The following is a 20255-nucleotide window of genomic DNA, read 5'->3' as shown; positions in this document are numbered from 1 at the left end:
GTCCAAAGTGGATTGCCTCATAATTGCCTACATTGAAAGCCATTTGCCACAGTTTTGCCCATTCGCTTAATCTATTAATATCGCTTTGTAATTTTATATAACATAAGGTGTCACTTGCTGTCCCCTCTTCTAGTACAACACACACTGAGGTATTCATTCGTTATGAGAAAACTGTTATTTCTACATGTTCTTAATCAACATTATCACATACAAACAGATTGAAACGCACCTTCTTTTTGTCACAATCGTCCAGGTGGTTCTGTATGAACTGGATACTGGCTGTGAAATCTGAAGAGTTAAACTCATATGGAATACACCACCCCAGTGGACCAAACTTCCGCCGTTCCTAACATTCAATAGGAAGTAAAAACAAAATCTTATTTAATCACTTTCACTTCATTCATTATTGTAAAATTCTAAATCAATCAGGTTGAACAAGTACAGCTGAAAAGCAAGTTATATTTCCAGAGTTTAGATGTGATGGTATAATTCCTGCAGATACTGATTTCAAACCCTTACACATAGTGAATTACAACAGTGAGTATTTCCTTATTCCTGGAAATCATAACAACAACCACATGCATTTATATATAGCGCATTTAATGTAGTAAAACATCACAAGGCGCTTCACAGGAGTGTAATCAGATAAAAATTGACACCAATCTAACTAATATATTAGGACAGGTGACTAAAATCTTGGTCAAAGAGGGTTTTAAGCAGCATCTTAAAGGAGGAAAGAGGTGGAGAGACAGAGAGATTTAGGGAGTGGGTACAGAGCTTAGGACTTCGATGGCTGGCTAGAGAAGGTTATAGAGATAGAGTGGGATGAGGCCATGGAGGGATTTGAACAGGAAGATGCAGGTCAGCTAGCACAGGGGTGATGGGTGAGCAGGGCCTGGTGCGGGCTAGTATACGGGCAGCAGAGTTTTGGATGAGCTGAAGTTTATGGAGGGTGGAAGATGGGAGGTCAGCCAGGGGAGCATTGGATTGTCGAGTCTGTTGGTAACAAAAGCATGGATGAGTGTTTCCGCAACAGATAAGCTGAGGCAGGGGTGGAATCAGGTGATGTTTTGGAGGTGGAAGTAGGCGCTTTGTGATGGCGAGGATATAGGGTTGGAAGCTCAGCTTAGTGGGAAGGGAGTGGTAACAGGCTTAATTTTATCAGTCCTTTGATGTCAATCTCAGAAATTACTGTGAGCGATGCTAACTCATTTAAAATAAACACAAAGTCAAATATTATTTTCTTGCTTTTGTATTCTATGCCTCTAGATACAAAATGAAAGATTCTGTTTGCCTTTTTTATGGCCTTATTGACTTGCACTGCCACCTTTAATGACCTGTGTATCCAGAAGATCTAAGGTCCTGCTGTGCCTTTATTCCATTTACAATCTTAAAGCTTTTCCTTCCCTATTCATCCTTCCAAAATATATTATTTCACCTTATTCTACATTGAACTGCATATGCCGTGTATCTGCCCATCCTGCTAGCCTATCTATGTTTTCCTGCAGTCTGTCACAAGCCGTAGCACAATTTGTCATGCTCCACAATTTAAAGTCATTATCAAAGTTAATTTTTTTTCAGTTCCCAAGTCTACATATTATTATAATCAGCACCCTGTCACTTGTAAAGACTTCCAATGGACTTTTCAATGTTGTGTCCACACCTTTGTTATACAGTATCTGGTGATACCTGCCTGGCCTCGGGGTAGTAGCAATATTGATAAAAGATCCAATTACAGCAGTAGGTAGAAGGGATTCCAGTAAGGGTGGTTGGGCAGTGGGAACAATATGGGTAGAGTTAAGGAAGAGCAATGATACAAGACTCTGGTGGGTGTTACTTACAGACTTCCTGATAGTTGTGATGTAGCGAGGAGGATGTACAAATACGAGGATCAGGGAAGCATGTGACAGAAACAATGATTATAATGGGAAATTTTAATTTTCAAATAGGCTGGGATGAGCAGACCAGCTCAAGTAGTAAAGGCAATGGATTTCTTGAATGTATTCAGGACAATTTTCTGGAACATGAGGCCTGATTTTTACTCCCCTCCCACCCCCCCGCCCCGCCCCGCCTAGTGGAAACCAGGCCGGGGATGGGGGTGGGGTGTGTTGTGTATGTAACTGTTTACCTTTAAGGGAACTATAGAATGTGACCGTTCGCCTTTAAGAGCACTACTTCAGGGTGGCACTATTTATTGGCTCATGTATACTGTAATACCGATAGTGACCACACCAGTATATAAGGGTTGTGATACGTTAACTAGGGCAGAAATCGCCCAGACCTCTGAATAGTAAAGACCTGTTTTGTTTGTACTTCTAAAGTCTCTGAAGTTATTTACTGCACAACCTACAGACTTTACAGTGGCGATGAGTCCGATCGTACCCTGCGGCAAGACTAACCAGTAGCAGAGAGCTTCAAAAAGAAAACACGAGGCTCCGTCTACTAAAAGTATAGTACTTACTGGAAGCTGGAAGATTAACAGCAAAGCTGCGGCAGCAACAGGCACAGATTACCCTGCTACCACATCTTGAGCGAGCCAATCAGCCTAAAACAAGGCGGCCGAAGAGACTGTGAGTAGTTAAAACAAATAAATTTTAAAAAAAAACGGGGTAGAAGTATTTGGAGGAGAAGGGCAAAGCATTCGGGTCCAACGGCGTCGGGTGACAGCCGGACCGCGGGCAATGTGAGAAGCCGTGCAGCAACCGCTGCCACGAAGCGCTGAGCCTGCGAGTAGGCGCGGGAGTGTCAGAGCCGAGAGCCGCGCGAGCGGGGGAGCCAGAGCCGAGCGGGAGGCGTTGCAAGCCAGCGATCGCATCTCCAGATAAGGGCCGAGAGCCGCGAGAGCAATCGGATCTACAGATAAGGGCCGGCAGCCGCTTCGCGATCCAGCGATCGCATTATAGATAAGGACCGCACTCGGGCTGACAGACGGCGTCGGGGGACCGGGTGAAGACCGCCAAGCGCGGGAAAACCGCCATTGAAGTGGGCGGGGAGAGCGAGAAGCGCGGGAAAGCCGCCATTTTTCGGGGAAAACCGCTGAAGAAGAAGGAAGAAGCGGGAAACCGCCATCTTGGAAATTATTAAGAATTTCAGAAAAGTAATAAGATTTTTCAGAAAGGCTGGTGTGTTCTCAAGAAGAGAGAAGAAAATTAATAATAAGTAAAGTAATACTTGTACTGTTCTCAAAAAGAGAAGAAGATGCCTAAGCAAGGAAATATTAATGACTTTAATGCAGAAATAGAAGACTGGGCCACGTATGTGGAACGCATAGAAATATATTGCGTAGCCAACGAAATTGAGGATGACAACAAGGCAATAACTTTGTTAAATTCGATGGGAGCAAAAACATACGGGCTTTTGAAACATCTAATAGCACCAGTTAAACCAGTGGACCAGACCTTCGAAGAGATCGTAACAGTGTTGAAGGATCACTTGAACCCCACACCGTTGATGCTGGCTGAACGATTTAAATTTTACGCCAGAACCCAGAGGCAAGATGAAAGCAATGCGGAATACTTAGTCGAACTGCGTAAGCTAGCGAAATACTGCCAGTTTGGAGGGAATTTGACAGAGGCGCTGCGGGACAAGTTTGTATGCGGCTTGGCCAAAGAAGGAACGCAGAAGCGACTTCTGGAAGAAAACGACCTCACACTGGACAGGGCTGTCCTCATAGCTTCATCGCACGAAGCCGCAGCGAAAGGGACGGCGGAAATGCAGCTAAAGGCGGCGGCACTCGGGGTGGACCAAATTACAACAAGCACTCCCAAATGCTACCGTTGTGGAAAGACAACGCACGACCAGAATCAGTGCTGGTTTAAGAACCAAGAGTGCAGGAAATGTGGCAAACTGGGTCACATCGCGAAGGTATGCAGGTCCGGAAAGAAGACCAACAAGCAAAGGAAGCCACCACCACAAGGAAAGTACAACAAGGTGCATCAGGTGGCTGAAAAGAGTTCAGACGAACAAAATTCAGACTCAGACCCAAACAGCCAGGAGCTGGATAGTCTGAGAATCCACCATGTGGGTAAAGTAACTGATCTACAGTTGATCTGGGTCACACTAAAAATAGCGGGAGTCCAAGTACGAATGGAGCTGGACACGGGATCAGCTGTATCCGTCATCAACCAAAAGGACTATCACCGGCTATTCTCTCACATACCCTTAAGAAATACCAAATTCGTATTACAGACATACACGGGGCATCATGTATACCCCCTGGGAAAAATACGAGTCAAGGTGAGAGATAGGGGTAAAGAACACCCACGAATGTATCTGTACGTACTACCTGAGGGAGGACCACCACTTCTGGGACGGGAGTGGATCAAGAAAATAGACATGGAATGGCACTACCGACAAGCAATGACGAGTGAGGACTCGGTGCAGACAAGCAGCTCAGACTCCGAGCCGGAAGACGATAAGTCCAGCTTATGTATGAAAAACAAGATTAACATGAACTCACGGACTAAGGTTGGGAAATCGATGGCGTGCATAAAGACAGAGAATTCTGAGTCTGTTCAAGCTACAGACAGATGCATTACGGAGGAACACCGGGCTAGAACTCAACGTTATGTCAAAGTACAACGACAATTAGAACAGTTGAGTGCCCGTCTCCTACAAGAGATGGAAAAGGTGAAAAAGTTCTGGGACACCGAATGGGAGTCCCTGGAAAGACAACAGAGACAGCTCGCTCAAGCAGAGAGCGACCATAGAGCCATCGTGGCCAAGTACCAATCACATCTCCCTGAGGCTGTTCAGGAACTAGAATATACACAGAACGATCCAAAGGAAGAGGAATCTTCAGGAAGTCAGGATGGTATTCCAGTTCACCTCTACGACTTGTTGCAAGCAGAGTGTAACGAGTTGAAAGAACAGTATGAACAGGCTCGGACTACAATCCTGGAAGGGGTTAACTTGGCAACTTCCGAAAAGCTCGTGTTAGTGAAAGAACATGAACGACTAAAGGTTGACCATAAGCAAGAATTACAAAGTCTGCAGGAAATGTTTGATGAGCTTCAGGCCAAGGCTGACTCATCGTTAGGGATTCAATCCATAGGAAAAAAATTAGTGGTGGAAGACATACCAGAACAGGGAATACAGGATGTCCAAGAACTCGTTAAATTATTAAAGGAAACACAAAATAAATATGAAGCGGCAATGGCCGAGGTCCAACGACTTGAAGAACAGATGCAACTGGAAATCTTTTCAGTGGAAGAAAAGGGAACTGTAAGAAACACAGAGACCGTAAGAATGGGCCATGAACATGAGCTTAAATCGTCAGAGGAGAAGGGTTTGGAGCTTTCAAAAGTTATTGAAATAGCCGAGGTTGCAACACAGACTGAGAAGATGGCAGCAGAGCAACCCTTAGATACCAAAAGTACGCTGACTCATGTCAAGGTTGAACAACAGAACGCTGAAACAACTGCTCCGGTAGAGGGATTGAATAGTCCGATCAATCAATCTCCAAAGGAAGTTGAAGTATTAAAATCACAAATGAGGTCATTAGTAAACAACTTGCTGAAAGCCCAGAAAAAGTTAGAGGAAGCGGAACACGTGAAGAAGTCTCTTCAGGAAAGATGTCTGGATTTGGAACAAAAGCTGGCTGACGTCCAGCTGGGTAGGGAGGACATAGAAGACCCTCTCGCTGGCCTAGCTCAGGACGACTCCGAATATTACTATGTCCTGTCCTGCCCAACTTGTAACTTCGACTCCCACCATACAGAAATCATGGAGGAGCACCGAAAGTCTACGGAACATCGGGAGAAGGTGGCTCTACTACGGAAAAAGGAGGAAGAGAAGGAGGAACCGCGCATGCAGCTGGCAGCTGACAGTGGAGCCCAGAGAGTCTCCAAGAAGCAGAAAAGGAAAAGTCAAAACAGAAGATGACCCATCTGAACCATGATTACCTCTACCAGATCACACACGTGGTCCCTCCGAACGGAGCCAATTCAGTTCGGAAGTTCAAACTGTTAAACCCATGGAAGGACTATTGAATGAGTCACTCCAGCAATGTGAACCGACTACACCACAGAGACTGAATCTATGAACTGTTTTCCACAGAGACTGAATCTGTGATCTGTTTTGACATGAAGTTATATATGTTATTATGTTATGTTAAACATGAAGTTATATGACGTTGACTCCATCGAGAGTATATCTGTAAATTGTTATATGACGTTGACTCCATCGAGAGTATATCTGCAACCTGTTTATATAAAATTGAAGATTGTATGTTTAACGGGATTCTGTAAGTAATAAGCTAGGAAGGGAGGAGTGTTGTGTATGTAACTGTTTACCTTTAAGGGAACTATAGAATGTGACCGTTCGCCTTTAAGAGCACTACTTCAGGGTGGCACTATTTATTGGCTCATGTATACTGTAATACCGATAGTGACCACACCAGTATATAAGGGTTGTGATACGTTAACTAGGGCAGAAATCGCCCAGACCTCTGAATAGTAAAGACCTGTTTTGTTTGTACTTCTAAAGTCTCTGAAGTTATTTACTGCACAACCTACAGACTTTACAGGGTGGGGTGGGGCGGGGGTGTGGCAGTTAAAATTCAGAGCCAGAAAGGACCCAAACAGGTACATTTAAAACATTTTTTGACTTTCCTTGTGGTGCCAGGAGGAGAAGGAGTGCTCCTCTGGACCCCACAAGGAAGGTTCAAGTCTACCCTGCCCTGGTGCCCAGGGCTCCACCATCTCCTCAAACTCCTTCCCTGCAACTTACCTTCTTGATAGCTGTTGTCCCTTTGGTGCTGGCTGGTGACTTCCTGCCTCCCTTAATTCTGCCTGCCTGCCAACAAGCTGCTGCTTCCTGCCCATTTCGAGTGGGTATACCACATTGGCTTCCTCGGTCAGACCACAGTTAAAATTGCAGTCGGAGCCCAATGACATCATCGGGCCCTGATCTGCACATTTAAAGAATGACTGTAACGCTTCATACGACTGTCATTGCTGCCTGCTCAGAAGAGCAAGTTAAAATTGAAGACAGTGGAATGTCAACAGGAACTGGCCACCTGCCCGGTTCACTGCCATGTGGGTAGGATTAACATTACCCCTTCAGTTTCACAATATGAACTCTCATGCCTTCAGGGATGTGGTCAATCATACTCACTGAATGAGTATAATTCTGGAATACATGATCAGAGTATAGCACAGTCATATCTGGGCTCTATTACCTGGACAGTGGTATGCAGGAAAGCGACTGCATACAGTAGTGGTTTCCACATGGGTAGGTTTGAGTATTCTATTTGGTCTTGCGTGATCCCAGTAAATGTTCTTTTCAGTCCTGCATGCACTCCCTGAGGGGGCTCATTGGTGTACTTGATGGATGTCTGTAAAATAGTCAATGGAGATTGCAAACTAGTCTACAAGTAAACAATGAAAGTAATGAACTGTGGATATAACTAATGAAAGAAAGAATTTGCATTTATTTAGCACCTTGCAAATACTCAGCACATTGCAAAACACTTCACAGCGAATGAAGTACTTTTGCAATGTAGCCACTATTGTAAGGAAACATAGAAATATAGAAACATAGAAGATAGGAGCAGGCCATTCGGGCACTCAAGCCTGCTCTGCCATTTAATGAGATCATGGCTGATCATCCAAACTCAGTACCCTGTCCCTGCTTTCTCCCCATATCCCTTGATCCCTTTAGCCTTAAGAAATATATTTAACTCCTTCTTGAATATATTTAATGAATTGGCCTCAACTTCCTTCTGTGGCAGAGAATTCCACAGGTTCACCACTCTCTGGGTGAAGAAATTCCTCCTTATCTCTGTCCTAAATGGCTTACCCCTTATCTTTAGACTGTGACCCCTGGTTCTGCACTCCCCCGGCATCAGGAACATCCTTCCTGCATCTAGTCTGTCTAGTCCTGTTAGAATCTTATAAGTTTCAATGAGATCCCCTCTCATTCTTCTAAACTCCAGCGAATATAAGCCCAATCGACCCAATCTCTCCTCATACGTCATTCCTGCCATCCCAGGTATCAGTCTGGTGAATCTTCGCTGCACTCCCTCCATGGCAAGAACATCTTTCCTCAGATAAGGCGACCAAAACTGCACACAATACTCAAGGTGTGGTCTCACCAAGGCCCTGTACAACTGCAGCAAGACATCCTTGCTCCTTTACTCGAATCCTCTCGCTATGAAGGCCAACATACCATTTGCCTTCTTAACCGCCTGCTGCACCTGCATGCTTACCTTCAGTGACTGGTGCACAAGGACACCCAGGTCTCGTTGCACTTCCCCTGCTCAACTCGGACCCCCGGCGCATGTGGCAAGGCATCCAGTCCATCACTGACTATAAGGGCAAAAACACCAGTCCCCCGGTTAGCGATGCCTCCCTTCCGGAGGAGCTTAACAACTTCTACGCTCGCTTCGACAGGGACAACATGGAGCCGGCTACCAAAGCCTTGCCACCCCCGGAAGACCAGGTGCTCACTCTGTCGACCTCCGACGTAAGGGGTGTTCTACGCGGAGTGAACACACGAAAGGCTGCTGGACCGGATAGCATCCCTGGACGGGTACTCAAAGAATGTGCTGATCAGCTGGCTGATGTCTTCACCGCCATCTTCAATCTGTCATTGGCCCAGGCAGTAGTCCGTACATGCTTCAAGACCGCTACCATTATTCCTGTGCCAAAACAAACGGCTGTGACGTGCCTGAACGACTATCGACCTGTCGCACTCACACCCATCATAATGAAGTGTTTTGAGAGACTGGTCTTAGCCCACATTAAAGCCAGTGTTCCTGCCTCCCTTGACCAACACCAGTTTGCCTATCGTGCAAACAGATCAACGGAGGATGCAATCACAACTGCTCTACACTCGGCACTGAATCACTTAGATGGTAAGGAGACCTACATCAGAATGCTGTTTATAGACTGCAGCTCAGCATTCAACACTATCGTCCCCAACAAGCTGGCCACCAAACTCCAAACTCTTGGCCTGAACACTTCCCTCTGCAACTGGACCCTGGACTTCCTAACAAACAGACCCCAGTCTGTCAAATTAGGTAACCACACCTCCCCCCCCCGACCCTGAATATGGGGGCCCCACAAGGATGTGTGCTGAGCCCCCTCCTCTACTCCCTCTTCACCCACGACTGTGTGGCTGTTCATGGTTCCAACACCATCATCAAGTTTGCGGATGACACCACGGTAGTAGGCCAGATCACCAACAACGATGAGTCAGCCTACAGGGAGGAGGTCCAGCATCTCGTGAAGTGGTGCGCCGATAACAACCTGGCCCTTAACACCAAGAAAACAAAAGAAATCATTGTGGGCTTCAGGAAGTCCAAAGGCGGAAGTCACACCCCCATCCACATCAATGGGGCTGTGGTGGAAAGGGTGGACAGCTTTAAGTTCCTCGGAGTCCACATCACGGAAGACCTCTCCTGGTCCCTCAACACCTCCTCTCTGGTGAAGAAGGCCCAGCAGCGCCTATATTTCTTAAGGAGGCTGAAGGGATGTAATCTGTCACCCCTGATCCTCTCTAACTTTTACCGCTGCACAATAGAGAGCATCCTGACAAACTGTATCACAGTATGGTATGGCAGCTGTAGCTACTATGACCGGAAAGCCCTGCAGCGGGTAGTCAAAACTGCCCAACGCATTACCGGCACCCAGCTACCGACCATAGAGCACATATACCAGAAACACTGTCTACGGAGGTCACGGACCATCATCAAAGACCCTACCCACCCCAGCCACAGTCTGTTCGCCCTCCTGCCATCTGGGAGACGCTACAGATGCATTCACACCCGTACAACCAGATTTAGGAACAGCTTCTTTCCCAGGGCTGTCATCCTACTGAACTCCACAAATAAACTCTAAAGCCTGCACATCTGCCAATGCACTTTATTATGGTTATGTTTATGTTAATATACTACAAGCCAAATGTATGTTGAATGTTTAAATGTCTTAATCCAAATGTACACTCTCGGGAGCCGCAAGCCTACATTTCGTTGTACTGCACTTGTGCACTAACAATGACAATAAAAGTTGATTTGATTTTGATTTGATTTGATTTCTCCCAATCTATTGCCGTTCAGATAATAATCTGCCTTCCTGTTTTTGCCACCAAAGTGGATAACCTCGCATTTATCCACATTATACTGCATCTGCCATGCATCTGCCCAATCACCCAACCTGTCCAAATCATACTGGAGTTTCTCGGCATCCTCCTCACAGCACACACGCCCACCCAGCTTTGTGTCATCTGCAAACTTGGAGATATTACATCTAGTTCCCTCGTCTAGATCATTAATATATTGTGACTAGCTGGGGTCCTAGCACCGATCCCTGCGGTACCCCACTATTCACTGCCTGCCACTCAGAAAAAGACCCGTTTATTCCAACTAAAATAACAACAGAAATTGCTGGAAATACTCAGCAGGCCAGGCAGCATCCGTGGAGAGAGAAACAGGGTTAACATTTCAGGTCTGGGACCCTTCATCAGAACTGGAAACAGCTGGAGATGTAACAGATACTAAGCAGGTGCAGAGACAGGGGGAGGGGTTCAGGAGGGGAGGAAGGAATCGAAAGAACATGCTGTGAAAATGTTGCAAATGGGAATGGCAAGATCATACTGCATGAAAAATGGGGGCAGGGATTATTATCTGAAATTGTTGATCTCCATGTTGAGGCTGTAAAGTGCCCAATCGAAAGATGAGGTGCTGTTCCTCGAGCTTACGTTGAGCTCTTTGCTTCCTGTCTGCCAACCAGTTCTGTATCCAAGTCAGTACCTTACCCCCAATCCCATGTGCTTTAACTTTGCACGCCAATCTCTTAGGCGGGACCTTATCGAAAGCCTTCTGAAAGTCAAAATACACCACATCCACTGGTTCTCCCTTATCTATTCTACCAGTTACATCCTCAAAAAATTCCAGTAGATTAGTCAAGCACGATTTACCTTTTGGAAATCCATGTTGACTTTGTCCGAGCCTGTCACTGTCCAAGTGCTCCGCTATTACATCTTTTATAATGCACTCTAGCATTTTCCCCACTACCGATGTCAGGCTTACCGGTCTATAATTCCCCGTTTTCTCTCTACCACCTTTTTTAAATAGTGGGGTTACATTAGCTACCCTCCAATCCATGGGAACTATTCCAGAGTCCAGAGTCTATAGAATTTTGGAAGATGACCAGCAATGCATCTATTATTTCTAGGGCCACTTTTAAGTACCCTTGGATGTAGCTTATCAGGCCCTGGGGATTTATTGGCCTTCAATGCCATCAATTTCCCTAACACCATTTCCCTACAAATACTGATTTCATTCAATTCCTCCCTCTCATTAGACCTTATGTTGCCCGACATCTCTGGACGGTTATTTGTGTCCTCCTTTGTAAAGACAGAACAAAAGTATGTATTTAATTGGTTTGCCATTTCTTTGTTCCCCATTATAAATTCCCCTGATTCTGACTGCAAGGGACCTACGCTTGACTTCACCAATCTTTTTCCTGCAAGGTTCAGGCTCCATTGACCTTTGGGGCTATTCTGACCCTTTAAATTCCAGCCACCTCTTCCCTTTTAGGCTTGGTTCACTGGTAGCAATCTCACCTCTGAGTCAGAAGGTCCTGAGATCACGCCTCACTGCAGAGACTTGAGAGCACTGTCTAGGCTGAGGGAGTACTGCACTGTAACAGCTGCCACCTTTTGGATGAGGCATTAAACCGAGGCACTGTCTGCCCTCAAAACTGGATGTAAAACGTCCCCTAGCACTATTACAAGAAGGAAAGCAGTGTTCTCCCGGTGTCCTGGCCAACCTTTATCCGTCAACCTATGTCACTAGAGTGGATTATCTGATCCTTTATCTCATTGTTGTTTGTGGGACCATGTGTGCAAATTGGTTGCTATATTTCCTTACTACAGAATTTGTTCAACCCTGTTTGGCATAAAAATAAAACAAAGAAGGTGACTCAACCGTGGCTAACGAGGGAAATTAGGGATAGCATAAGATCCAAGGAGAGGACATATAAATTGGCCAGAAAACGCAGCAAACCTGAGGATTGGGAGCAGTTTAGGATTCAGCAAAGGAGGACAAAGGGATTAATTAAGAGGGGGAAAATAGTCTATGAGAGTAAGCTTGCAGGGAACATAAAAACTGACTGTAAAAGTTCCATAGATATGTGAAGAAAAAAAGATTGTTGACGTTAAGCGTAGGTCCCTTGCAGTCAGAATCAGGGGAACTTATAATGGGGAACAAAGAAATGGCAGACCAATTAAATACATACTTTGGTTCTGTCTTCACAAAGGAGGACACAAATAACCCCCCAGAGATGTCAGGGAACATAGGGTCTAATGAGAGGGAGGAACTGAATGAAATCAGTATTTGTAGGGAAATGGTGTTAGGGAAATTGACGGCATTGAAGGCCGATAAATCCCCAGGGCCTGATAATGTACATCCTAGGGTACTTAAGGAAGTGGCCCTAGAAATAGTAGATGCATTGCTGGTCATCTTCCAAAATTCTATAGGCTCTGGAACAGTTCCCAAGGATTGGAGGGTAGCTAATGTAACCCCACTATTTAAAAAAGGTGGTAGAGAGAAAACGGGGAATTACAGACCGGTAAGCCTGACATCGGTAGTGGGGAAAATGCTAGAGTGCATTATAAAAGATGTAATAGCGGAGCACTTGGAAAACAGTGGCAGGCTCGGGCAAAGTCAACATGGATTTACAAAAGGTAAATCGTGCTTGACTAATCTACTGGAATTTTTTGAGGATGTAACTGGTAGACTAGATAAGGGAGAACCAGTGGATATGGTGTATTTGGACTTTCAGAAAGCTTTCAATAAGGTCCCGCATAAGAGATTGGCATGCAAAGTTAAAGCACATGGGATTGGGGGTAAGGTACTGACTTGGATAGAGAACTGGTTGGCAGACAGGAAGCAAAGAGTTGGAATAAATGGGTCTTTTTCCGAGTGGCAGGCAGTGACTAGTGCGGTACCGCAGGGATCAGTGCTAGGACCCCAGCTATTCACAATATATTAATGATCTAGCCGAGGGAACTAGATGTAATATCTCCAAGTTTGCAGATGACACAAAGCTGGGTGGCCGTGTGTGCTGTGAGGAGGATGCCGAGAAATTCCAGTATGATTTGGACAGGTTGGGTGATTGGGCAGATGCAGTATAATGTGGATAAATGTGAGGTTATCCACTTTGGTGGCAAAAACAGGAAGGCAGATTATTATCTGAACGGCAATAGATTGGGAAAAGGGGAAGTGCAACGAGACCTGGGTGTCCTTGTGCACCAGTCGCTGAAGGTAAGCATGCAGGTGCAGCAGGCGGTTAAGAAGGCAAATGGGATGTTGGCCTTCATAGCGAGAGGATCGAGTAAAGGAGCAAGGATGTCTTGCTGCAGTTGTACAGGGCCTTGGTGAGACCACACCTTGGGGGAGAAATTGGGTTGAGCCGCAAACGGGGCGCCAAGCTCGCCTGGGCGCCAGATTTTGCGCTGCGATTGGAGCAGCAGCGATCGCCGGAAATTCAGCTTGAGCGCCCCAAGAGGGACATGGGGCGAGGCTCGAGGTGCTCCGCGTCCCTCTTAGGGTGCTGAAACTGAATATCGCAGCGCAACGTGCCACAGCGCCACACGCTGCGGCACGGCGCGCTGCGGTACTGCAGGCCTTCCTCCCATTCTTAAGGGGGAGTGGCCTGCACCAGCGCGATGAGCGATCGCGAGTGCCGGCAAAAGAGCCCGGCACTGAGGAGAAGTGCTGGGCTCTCGGAAAACATCCGGCAATGCCGCGGGGGGAGAACAGGAGGCTGGGGACGGAGATGCTGGCAGGCGGCCGCCGAAAAAACGGCCGCCCCGCACCTCCACCTTAATTTACGCCACTGCCGCCACAGGTAGGCCCCGTGAACTGGGCGCGATTAGCGAGCGGCGCTGCAGAGGCGGTCGCTGCCAAATATCGCGATCAGGGCGGTAGGGGGGGGCGCTGCGCCCACCGATGACGTCATCGGTGGCGGCGCAGCGCAACAGGCTAACGCTGCCATTAGCGCCCCAGCTAAATATCATGGGAGGCGTGGCCAGCGGCGCTAAAGCCACTGAGTGCCCTCTTTCGGTGCTAACTGGTGGCGCAGCCCACCGAATTTCTCCCCCCTTGAGTATTGTGTGCAGTTTGGGTCACCTTATCTGAGGAAGGATGTTCTTGCCATGGAGGGAGTGCAGCGAAGATTCACCAGACTGATACCTGGGATGGCAGGAATGACGTATGAAGAGAGATTGGGTCGATTAGGCTTATATTCGCTAGAGTTTAGAAGAATGAGAGGGGATCTCATTGAAAATGATAAAATTCTAACAGGACTAGACAGACTAGATGCAGGAAGGATGTTCCCGATGGCGGGGGAGTCCAGAACCAGGGGTCACAGTCTAAGGATAAGGGGTAAGCCATTTAGGACTGAGATGAGGAGGAATTTCTTCACCCAGAGTGGTGAACCTGTGGAATTCTCTACCACAGAAGGCAGTTGAGGCCAACTTATTAAATATATTCAAGAAGGAGTTAGATATATTTCTTAAGGCTAAAGGGATCAAGGAAAATGGGGAGAAAGCAGGGACAGGGTACTGAATTTGGATGATCAGCCATGATCTCATTAAATGGCGGAACAGGCTCGAGGGGCCGAATGGCCTACTCCTGCTCCTATCGTCTATGTTTCTATGTCTTGGTGAGAATGGGTCAGGAACCCAGGTCCTGCCTCCCAGCTGACATTTGTATGTAGCGGGCGGAGAAGGGTCAGCCAGCAGCAATGCCACAGGGCCAAGTGGAGTCAACGGATCAGATCAAAGGTCTGCAGTCCTGCCACGTCCAATCGTTAAACATCTAACGGGAGGAGGAGGCTCCATGAATATCCCCATCCTCAATGATGGTGGAGCCCAGCACGCGAGTGCAAAAGACAAAGCTGAAACGTTTGCAACCATCTTCAGCCAGAATTGCCGACGAGATGATTCATATCGGCCTACTCCTAAGGTTCCTGTCACCACAGAAGCCAGTCTTCAGCCAATTCGATTCACTCCACGTGACATCAAGAAACGGCTGAGCGCACTGGATACAGCAAAGGCTGTGGGCCCCGACAACATCTCAACTGTCGTGCTGAAGACTTGTGCTCCAGAACTAGCCGCGCCTCTAGCCAAGCTGTTCCAGTACAGCTACAACACTGACATCTATCCGACAATGTGGAAAACTGCCCAGGTATGTCCTGTCCACAAAAAGCAGGACAAATCTAATCCAACCAATTACCACCCCATCAGTCCACTCTCAATCATCAGCAAAGTGAAGGAAAGTGTCGTTGACAGTGCTATCAAGCAACAGTCACTCACCAATAACCTGTTCACTGATGCCCTGTTTGGGTTCTGCCAGGACCACTCGGCTCCAGACATCATTACAGCCTTGGTCCAAACATGGACAAAAGAGCTGAATTCCAGAGGTGAGGTGAGAGTGACTGCCCTTGATATTAAGGCAGCATTTGACAGTGTGGCATCAAGGAGCCCTAGTAAAACTGAAGTCAATGGGAATCAGGGGGAAAACTCTCCACTGGCTGGAGTCATACCTAGCACAAAAGAAGATGGTTGTGGTGGTTGGAGGTCAATCATCACAGCCCCAGGACATCGCTGCAGGAGTTCCTCAGGGCAGTGTCCTAGGCCCAAACATCTTCAGCTGCTTAATCAATGACCTTCCCTCCATCATAAGGTCAGAAGTGGGATGTTCGCTGATGACTGCACAGTGTTCAGTGCCATTCGCAACTCCTCTGATAATGAAGCCCGCATGCAGCAAGACCTGGACGACATTCAGGCTTGGGCTGATAAGTGGCAGGTAACATTCACGCCACACAGGTGCCAGGCAATGACTATCTCCAACAAGCGAGCATCTAACCACTGCCCCTTGACATTCAATGGCATTACCATCACCAAATCCCCCACCATCAATATCCTGGGGGGGTCACCATTGACCAGAAACTTAACTGGACCACCCACATAAATACTGTGGCAGCAAGAGCAGGCCAGAGGCTAGGTATTCTGCAGCGAGTGTCTCACCTCCTGACTCCCCAAAGCCTTTCCACCATCTACAAGGCACAAATCAGGAGTGTGATGGAATACTCTCCTCTTGCCTAGATGAGTGCAGCTCCAACAACACTCAAGAAGCTCGATACCATCCAAGACAAAGCAGCCCGCTTGATTGGCAACCCATCCACCACCTTAAACATTCACTCCCTCCACCACCAGCGTACCGTGGATGCAGTGTGTACCATCTACAAGATGCACTGCAGCAACTCGCCAAGGCTTCTTCGGCAGCACCTCCCAAACCCGCAACCTCTACCACCTGAAGGACATGGGCAGCAGGCGCATTGGAACATCACCACTTCCAAGTTCCCCTCCAAGTCACACACCATCCTGACTTGGAAATATATCACCGCTGGGTCAAAATCCTGGAACTCCCTCCCTAACAGCACTGTGGGAGTACCTTCACCACACGGACTGCAGCGGTTCAAGAAGGTGACTCACCACCATTGCATACAAGGCTATGGACCAAATGCTGGAAAATGGGATTAGACTGGACAGGGATGGATGGGCGGCGCAGACACAATGGGCCGAAGGGCCTCTTTCTGTGCTGTAAAACTCTATGACTCTATGACTCTATGACTTTCTCAAGGGCAACTAGGGATGGGCAATAAATGCTGGCCTTGCCAGCGATGCCCACATCCCATGAACGAATAAAAAAAAAGATGAAAATCCAAGTTGATGTGGTGAGGTGCCGGTAGGTCTCATTGACAGATTTTGCCTTATTTTTCACCATTTTCCTATCCCACCTTGGCAGGATCACAGAGGAGAATCCAGTCCAAGAACTCAGCAGTACCGTTTCTCACGGCTAATGTTTTAAAAATCAGATTCCATTAACAATAAATTAAGCAGAATAGATAATAGATTTTTGAGATAAAAACAGAAAATGCTGGAAATACTCAGCAGGTCAGGCAGCATCTGTGGAGAGAGAAACAGAGTTTCTGTGGAGTGAGTTTAAGGTCACCTTTCATCAGAATAGATTTCTGTGACTGGGATTACTGAAACCCATAGCTTAAAAACTAGAACTTGCTGGCCCTGAAATTCCTTGCAGGTTCTACTGGTCTCCGATAACTCCGGCGGGAGACTGGTGGAGGCCCCAGGGAAAGGATGGACACCCAGTTGCTTCAGGCCTTTGGTGTTTCCTGGAGTTTCTGCATTGACTTGTAAGGGGCGAAACCTCCGGCGGATGACGGCTGGGGTATGGCCTCCCTAAACTGAGAGACTGCCCCTCTGACTTTGCCTCAACCTCACTCTTGGTCCTGGAAAAGACCCCACCGTTGCAGTCGTGGCCGTCATCCCGCTATACAAGTATCTAGGATCCTCTAAGAACTCAAAATTTAGAAATCAAATTCCTGGTCAGTCCTTAGCTTGGAGGCAGATCAGTGCAGTACCAGGATCAGGAGGGGGCTGGGGAAACCTGTCCGTTTCACTTGTTTCCCAATCTGCTGTCAGCGTGCAGCATAAACACTAACCTGTAGCAGTGTGATCGGGAACTTGGGATGTGGCTCGGTGGTGATCCACACTCGGAAAGACTCGTGCACATTCTCACTTGTGGTCAAGGTCTCTAACAGCTCATCCATGAATTCCAATCCGAAATGGCAGTTTTGTAGTAAAACCCATCCACCCTGAGGTGTGAGAAACAACAGTCAGTTTATCCAGGCTGAGGTTAAAATCAAAAGAAACAAGGAGGAACCATAAATAGGACTGAGATCAATCTCCAAACCTTAGATTGCTCAGTAACACTTTAATAAATAGGTGTGGATTAGAAAAAGGAGCACATGGCACCATGGTCGAACCCCACAGAAAATCATGGATTTGGATGTGAAGCTGATTTAATGAATGAGGTTTGGACTCAGCTTCACAGAATCACAGAAGAATCACAGAAACCCCACAGTGCAGATAGAGGCCATTTCGGCCCATCGAGCCTGCACCGACACATATCCCACCCGATCCCCGTAACCCCGACACCAACACATATCCCACCCTATCCCCGTAACCCCACGTATTTAATCTCCTGAACACTAAGGGTCAATTTATCATAGCCAATCAACCTAACCCGCACATCTTTGGACTGTGGGAGGAAACCGGAGCACCCGGAGGAAACCCACGCAAACACGGGGAGAATGTGCAAACTCCACACAGACAGTCACCCGAGGCCGGATTCGAACCCGGGTCCCTGGCGCTGTGAGGCAACAGTGCTAACCACTATGCCACCGTGCTGCCCATGGTGTAAAAATGAGATAAGCCAGTTTTCTATCTGAAGTAGATAAAAGCTGTGAATTTCCTCGGAGGGGCTCCCGCTCCACTGCTGTGTCTTAGCTGGAGGTGCTGTGGAAACCCTTTTCATACGAAAAAGGGGTTTTTGCCACACTTCCGGGGAAATTAAGGCGGTGGAGCTGGAGCAGCTTCAAGGAAATTCCTGGTCCAAGTCCCAAAAAACAAAAAGTACTGCAGATGCTGAAAACCTGAAACAAAAATAGAAAATGCTGTAAATACTAAGCAGGTCAGGCAGCATCTGTGAAGAGAACAGAGGAGTTAATAGGGCTGAATTTAACTTGGCTGACCGATGGAAACATGGCAGTAGTGGAATTAAAATCACCGTGCGCCACTTACTGCCCTCTGATCACTCCACCAGCATACTTATTGAGGCCTTCTACTGAGCAGGCCAGGCACTTGCCTGAATCAGGCAGGAGCCTCCTTACTGTATGAAAATCGGGCTCCAATGACACACATAGGCCCTGATGTAATTTAGAGGTACAATTGGGCGGAATGTTCCACCCAGTTGCACCAGGCGGTGAAGAAGAAGCGGTCCCAAAACAGGAGTGCACCTCTGGACTCCATAAATTAATGTGGGCCTCTGCTGCCCTGTGCTCCACCGACTCTGCGATCGCCACCCGCCCCCCCCACACCCCAAAGCTTTTTGCCTGCCCGTGAGGGCGACATTCAGACTGCCTGATATTGCACCGGCCCGGAGCCGACAAGCTGTGGTGGGACACCAGCTCACTGATTGCATGGTAACAAGGCCCGGCCCTTGAAGGGGCTCAGTCTTCACATCAGCAGGAACGGGCCCACCTGTTCCATGCCTGGAGTTAAAATCTACCTCAATGTTTCTGGGGTAAACTCCATCAAAGCCGATTAAGTCCCAGGCTATAATAAAGGACAGTTACTGAGTGCAGTCACAAGACATGCTGAACTTCAGTGGTACAAGACAGAGAGACAGGAACTAACTGGAGTGTTCAGGCTGTAAGATAAACAATTGCTCCTTGTGGTGCAGAAAGGCAATAATAATCTCAGCCTTCAACTGGATGCCCATATTATGAGTTAAAAGAGACAGAAGTTAAAGTACATTGCAACATAAAGCTAAGGGTAGATTTTGAGTCCACAGCAGTGCATCTGCTATTTTCTGACACATGCTGGCAGCAGGGGAGAGACTTCACCATGGGCGAGGACTCAGAAAATCTGCCCTCTCTGCTCTTGCTAACTGAGAGTGCTTGAATTTGATACTGAATTCAAGACAGGAGAACAAATGCTCCATAGGAGGGATGTCCCTCCCCTTGAAGAGTACAATGTTCATAAAAATCTTTGGAATATTGAAAATTAAAAGTGGCTGACATGGCATAAAATTTATTTATGATTTACTAACATTCAAGTATTTTTACTAACCTGTTGCATAGACATTGCCACCAGCTTTCTGGCGTGAACTTCTTGTCCCTGCCCCATGGATATGGCCCTACAATCTAAAGAAAACGCATCAGTTACCCTTTACACAGCTTTTATCAGCTTTGCATCATACCATACATAAATAACAACTGTAGTTCACCCTTATAATAGTTAAATACTGACTAAAGGGTTTTACTAGTGATGTGCCTGTGGCAGTGGCTTAACCCTAAGGTTACAAACCTTCAGTGTACAAAATTCATGAGATTTAAGGAGATTAGTCTCTACTCCTACAAGAACTGCTCAGGCCAGATGGAGTAATATAAATGAGGTGGGAATGGATGTTTCCAGCCTCACACCTCATTTCCCCATTCACTCACTGACTGGGCAGGGGCTATGCCCAGGCACAATGCTATGCCCAGGCACCCAAAGAATGCAGAAAGGTCCTGGGGGCAGGTTAAAGACTTTAGAAATGGACATTTATTCAAATTTCAGGAACTCCCCAAGACATTGGAAGCCAGAAGATGCCAGTCTGA

At 47.1% G+C, this 20255-nt stretch overlaps 1 long non-coding RNA gene across 1 annotated transcript; it reads right to left on the bottom strand.

Moving 5' to 3' along the window:
- Positions 1 to 238: 238 nt before the first annotated feature.
- LOC147085188 (uncharacterized) lies at positions 239 to 17671 on the bottom strand. The gene is made up of 3 exons (XR_015075826.1): positions 17535 to 17671; positions 7181 to 7336; positions 239 to 346 (listed from the first exon to the last, which is right to left on the bottom strand). It is a non-coding gene; the product is annotated as an uncharacterized LOC147085188 (long non-coding RNA).
- Positions 17672 to 20255: the final 2584 nt, after the last annotated feature.

This window comes from Somniosus microcephalus, unplaced genomic scaffold (assembly GCF_052327205.1).
Source record: "Somniosus microcephalus isolate GS21.2 unplaced genomic scaffold, FLI_Smic_1.0 unresolved_chr9, whole genome shotgun sequence".
NCBI classification, from domain to species: domain Eukaryota; kingdom Metazoa; phylum Chordata; class Chondrichthyes; order Squaliformes; family Somniosidae; genus Somniosus; species Somniosus microcephalus.
Note: the sequence above shows the minus strand (reverse complement) of the source record. Positions and strands in the feature narration are given on the sequence as shown.